We start from the raw sequence: 6,314 nt of genomic DNA, 5'->3' as shown, positions 1-6,314 counted from the left end.
CTGGCTCAGGGCTGTTTGTGGGCCAGGGGGATGTGAAGGGCAGCAAGGACAAATGCCATAAACCTATGTGACACTCCAGATCCTCATGGAACTGAGGGGCCAGTGGGACACTGTGGGAAGTTGTGGAACCAAGAGGATCACTGTGGCACTGTTGGGGCCCGTGGAACCAAGGGGCCAGTGGGACACTGTGGGAAGTTGTGGAACCAAGAGGATCACTGTGGCACTGTTGGGGCCCGTGGAACCAAGGGGCCAGTGGGACACTGTGGGAAGTTGTGGAACCAAGAGGATCACTGTGGCACTGTTGGGGCCCATGGAACCAAGGGGCCAGTGTGACGCTGTGGGGCCTCATGGAAACAAGAGGCCATTGTGAGCCTGCAGGGCTGCAACACCCCAGAACACTGAAATGCTGGGGGTAACCAAAGGTTCCTTGACTCGAGTTTGGTGCACAGGAGAAACACCAACCAGATATTATCAACATGGCCAGATGCAAAGAATATTCTTGATAGGAAGGGACCCAGAAGGATCATCAAGTCCAGCTCATAAGTGAATGGCCCACACAGGGTTGAACCCACAGCCTCACTGACACCAGCACAGTGCTCTGATCAATAGAGCTAAGAGGTCAAAAGGACCCAAAATTTTACTGGCAAAATATAGACAATCAAGGAACTTTTGCAAAGGGTTTAATACAACATCCACTTCAATATGAAACCCTTATCATAGCATTAAATTCAATAACTTAGCAAATTGAATCTAAAAACCTTTATCCCTTAAGATGTTAAGTTACCCAAAAATGTTCCAGCTAAGTAGGATTAGAAAAAGAAATAGGAAACAACAGAAAGACAGAAGATCCATAGAAGGTAAAGGACATGCACATAGGTACCAACTGCTCAGGTTCCAGCATCACTAACACAGAAAACCCCAGAAACAGGCAGGATCCACATCCTGGCCTGGCCTTGTGCGCTGGCTTTTAAGGCCCTGGGCGCTCATGGGCCCGCCCCTGGGGTGGGACTGCCAGTTGCTTGTCCAATCAGAGCCAGGGTAGCACCAGCTGCTAGTGTGTGATTGATTGATTAACAGCTGGGCTAAGCAGAGCTGGGTCAACATCACCCCCCCCCTGCTGTGTGATTGACAGCTCTGCCAGGCCAGGGCTGGGAGCGGGGCTCTGTCCCACCACAAACCAAGGCCTGACCCGGCCCTGGCCCCACACGGGCATTCCGAGCATCCCAAGGTGTCTCGGGACATCAATCCATCATCCAGCCTCTGACAGCGACCATGGTGACACTACGGAACCTCATGAAACCATGGGTCAGTTGTGACAATGTGGGTCCAAGATCACCACGGTGAGACTATGGAACCTCATGGAATCAAGGAGACCATTGTACACCTCAGAGGCCCTATAGAAGCAAGGGTCAACGATCAAACTGTGGGGCCCATAGGAACAAGGAGCCAATGTGACACAGCAGGACCGCATGGAGCCATGTAGGCCTCATGAAACCAAGAAACCATTGTGACATTGCAAGACCTCATGGAATCAAGGGGACCATTGTGACAGTATGGGACTCCATGAAATCAGGGGAACATGGAACAGGTCTGCCTGGTTTGGCCTCCTGGGGGCTGTCTGACAGGTCCCACTGAATTAGCCATGCCAAGGGCCACTTCCCATCTGACCATGAGGCACTGGGGCTCTGTGCTTTTATTCCTATGGAAAAGAACTGTCTTTCTTGTCTAGCCTCCCATGGCTGAAATTAGGATTCCACCTCTAAAATTCCCTATATCCACGGGTTGCTCCCAGATAAAATCTGCTAATACAGTCAAGTCTGGCTAGCCTTGGCCTCTGGTCACTGCCTCTCATCTGCCCCTGCACATTGGGGCTCACTTGTTTCCTTCCTATGGAGACCATTGTGACACTGCGGGGCGTTGTGGAGCCAAAGGGCCATAGTGACACTGCAAGCCCTTGTGGAGCCTGTTACACTGTAGGAACTTGTGGAACCAAGGAGATCATTGTGACACTGTGAGTACCATGGAATCCATGGGGCCATTGTGACACTGTGGGGTCTTGAGGAAACATGGAGACCATTGTGACTTTTTTGAGCCTTGTGACATGCAGGGGCAATTGTGACACTGCAGAGTACCATGGATCCAAGGGACCATTGTGACACTGTGGGGCCTCGTGGAAACAAGGACATCATTGCGGCTCTGTTGGGCTGCATGGTCCCAAGGGGCCAGTGTGAAGCAGCGGGGCTTTGTGGAACCAAGAGGCCATTGCTGCATTTCAGGGCCTCGTGGAGCCAAAGAGCCGTTGTGATCCTGAGGGACACCATGGATCCATGGAGATCATTGTGACATTGCAAGGCCCCATGGAATCATGGAGACCATTTGTCATGATCCGTCCTAGTGAATGGATGATGTGATGGTTCGTAGGGGTGATCTCAGGGTGCAAAAAACACCAACACGGCACAGGGGATTTGCAGTAACAATCAACAAGTGCAATTTTATTGAAATAACCACAACAGAAAAGCATTGGTGAGGGGAGCCAGGGGAACAAAGGAGAAAATAAGGAAAAGAGGGAGAAAGAGGAGGGGTGGGTTATAGCTACCAAACATGGTGCTGCGTTATCCTTCGGGATCCAGTCGATGGAGTCTGCCAGGCCACATCCAGGGAGATCTTGGAGGCACAGTTCATCTGAACCCCAAGTTATATTTTTTTTCGTTGGGGGAAGGGGGAATGAATTTCACAAGCGAAACAAAGGTCTTCAGGGGGAAAGAATAGTATTTGTTCAGGGGTACACAAAATTGAGCCAGGCAGCAAGCGAGAACCATTGTTTTCATGGCCCAGTGCCTGCACCTGTGCTTGCTCTGGGCAGCTTTCCTCCCCGCCTCCTGCACATCTCCCCCAAGTTGGGAGGGTTTCAGTCCCAGTCTCTGGAAGAAGGTGAGAGGGGGCCTTCTCACACAGGGGTTTCATGTCTCGGGTCCTTGATGAAGAGGCCTACATCTCTACTTGTCTATCACGATGGTTGGGAACAGGCTAGAGGGGTCTTCTCTTAGAGGAGGGACCACGCTAAAGCTCAAACCAGCCAGGCCAGGAGGCAGAGAGAAATTCCAGGACCATTGTTCAGGAAAAAGGGCATGGTGCTCCTTCGAGTTCAGTGTCGCGTATAGAAAACAACACCTCTAGGAACAGTGAGCTGAGAGGCACATGATTTTCCCTCCCCACTGGTTCAGCAGTTTTTAATTTTTCGGTGGTCTCTCTTCATGGCAACCGTGAGGCAAAAATGAAGGATATTTTGGACAGACTCTCACATGGCCTCAGGCCCAGGGCCAGCAGCCATGGCCAAAGTGCTGCAGGAGTTGGCTCTGGCAGGGCTGTCTTGCAGCTGCTGCCCATCCCTGTGCAGCCCAGGTTGTCCCTGCCCTGCACCTCTGTCCCTGCAGGCTGTCGGCATCCCCCGGCTGCCCCACCTGGCTGGGCCCTTCCTTTGCTGACAGCTCTGCCTCCTGCCTGCCCCTGCCTGCCCACACAGAGCCTTGGGCTGCTCCAGGCTACAGCTGGGGACGTGTTGCACCACAGCCCTGCCCTGAGAGGGAAATTCCTTTCTCCTGGTGTCCACTCTGCACCTCCCCAGCTGCTCTTGGTGCTATTATGTCTTTTTCAGGGTCATTCCCACTATGAAGAAAAGCTCCAGCCCCTCTGAAACCAGCCTTCCATCCCTCCCAGGCTACTCCTGTTCTCTCCTCAGTCTCCACACCACTGAGCCCAGAGCCTGCAGACTACCCCTGCTGGTTTTGTGGTGAGGCCTCCAAAACCCCATCCTGGGAGATTTTTGGAAAAAAAATAAGGTCTGTGAAAATGGAAAAATTGTGGTCAAAGTTATTTTCTCCCAAATCTTGCCATGCCATGACAGAAAAAGGGTCAATATCTTTAAACTGAATGAGGGTGGATTTACATTTGTTAGAAGGAAGAAATATTCTACAATTATGAAAGTGGCATGAAACTGCAGCTGTTTTTCTAGAGAATTGGATGCCCTATCCCAGGAATTGTCCAAGAGCAGGAGCTTTGTGCAGCCTGACCCAGTGAAACCCTCCCCACCCCAAGAACAGAATTCCCGTAGTGTGTGTTCTCTGCTGTGCTGGGTGCCCTCACAAGGCTTCTGGCCAGAATGTTTGCTGAGGGCAGCCAGGCTGCTGCAGGGGCAGTGGCCTCACAGCCATCACCATGGCAGCCGTGTCCCCTGGGCCTGGCTATCCCCTTTCCTCTGCCCCTGCCTTGGCTCTGCTGGCATGAAGAGTTTTGTCATTAATATCTTGTCCTCAAGGTGCTGGGGCCAATGGCTTCCCATTCAGGCTTCTGGAGCAGAAGTGGCTTTTCAAGCCCAGCCAGGAATGAGCCCTGAGGCAGCAGCTCTGCAGTGGTGGCCACCAGGCCAGGCTGCCAAGGGAGGCTTCTGGCCATGGCCTGCAAGCAGCTGCTGCTGCCAAGGTGCCTTTGGTGCCTCAGGCTCTCCCTGGCACAGCTCCCAGCACGGCGCTCTGCCCTTGTGCCCGAGCCCTTCCCTGTGCTGGGGCTGACCCGGGGCTTTTCCTGCAGCGGGACCTGCCCTGCTCATGGCACAGGAAAGGCAGCTCCTGCTGGAGCAGGAGGCTCTGCCTGCAATGGGCTCCAACAACTCCAGCAAGGCCCTGTTGACTTCAAAATTGCTGCCTAGAGCAGAATATTCTAATTGTTAGAGCTCCAGTGCTGTGGAGGAAATAACTCTGATCAAGATCTTTCTGTCTAATCATGATCAGAATCAATCAGAGCTGTATTTCTAGAAATCTCTCAGGTATTCCATCATGAATCCTGTGGGACAAGTTCAATTCCCCCTGTCCAATCTTTTGCACCTTTCTCAATGTCTGGGGCTGGGATTGGATCCAGCCACTCCCAGTCTCCTCTCTGAGAAGAAATTTTAGAAGTCTAGGGGTTCTGGAGTGTTTTATGGGTTCTATGGTGGCTGCTGTGGGTCATTTCTCCATCCCATGACTCAGCAGGAGTTTCTTCAAGAAAGAAACAAAGCTTTTGCCTGCAGCTCCCACTGTGCCCATGACAGGAACCCCTGTGAGTGTCCAGGACATCCTGGCTCTTTGGCAGCCTGGGGACTCCTGGGATGTCACCATGGAGCCCCCGTGAGTTCCTGTGACAGATCGGTGCCTTTGCAGCCCAAGGTGCCCTGGGATGTCACCATGGAATGGCTGTGACTGCCTCTGACCACAGGGCTCTTTACCATCCCCAGAAAGCCCTGGGAGGTCTCCATGGAGCTCCTGTCTCTGTGTGGGACATTCCAGGTCTTGAACATCCTGGAGACTCTTGGAATGTCCCCATGTATTGCCACGCCTGTGTGGGTCGCAGCTGGTGATAGAGAGACGGTGAATCTTGTATCTTGATCAGAAGGCTTGATTTATTAAGATATGATATATAATACATTATGACTATACTAAATAGAATATAGAGAGAGGTTTGCAGAGCTGCTAGCTAAGCTAAGAATAGATAGAAAGAATCCCAAACAAAGTTGTGTCCAGGGACTCAGTCCCCTAACTTGCACTGGTGATTGGCCCTTAATTATAAACATAGAAAATGAGCCAATCAAGGTGAATCCTATTGCATTCCACAGCAGCTGATAACAATTGTTTCCCTTCCCTTCTGAGGCCTCTGCCTTCCAGAAGACACAGAAATCTGAAAGAAAGGATTTCTGTGGAAAAATGTCTGCGACACCCATGTGTTGCTATGGGACATGAAAGAACACAAGCACACATCGCTGTTGTCATGGTGAAAAAAAAAGGGAAGTTAATTTTCTGACTCCAACATTTATAGTTTCCCAAGAGTGACAGTGGATTGGAGGGTGACAGTGCCACCTCTCCAATGACCCTGGACAAACCAAGACTCCATCAACTTTCTCCTCCTCCATAAAGGAATGCAAAACAATGAGTTATTTACAGCAAGTGTGTGAGAAAGTTCGCTACAAGAATGTCAATATCTTAGAAAATCTTAAAACATCAGGGCACCTCCCATGGAACCCCTCTGAGTGCCTGTGGCAACTCAGTTCCTTAGCAGGCACCCATCACCAGAACCCATTGCTCTGGACAGTTTCCATGGCAACCCTCCCCAGCCCCCTGTTGCTCTGGTCAGTTTACTGGCAGGGCCAGGAAGAGGGACAGGTGTCTTCCAAGCATTAATGACAGGGAACATGGATAACCAGGGCTCTTCCCAAAGGGGATCCTCCAATGGGGGATAAAGCTGGAGCAGTGCAAGAAGCTTTTTCAGCAGTGGGGGCATTTGCA

The sequence above is a fragment of the Melospiza melodia genome, chromosome 17 (genome assembly GCF_035770615.1).
Source record: "Melospiza melodia melodia isolate bMelMel2 chromosome 17, bMelMel2.pri, whole genome shotgun sequence".
NCBI lineage: Eukaryota > Metazoa > Chordata > Aves > Passeriformes > Passerellidae > Melospiza > Melospiza melodia.
This window is presented reverse-complemented; position numbering follows the sequence as displayed.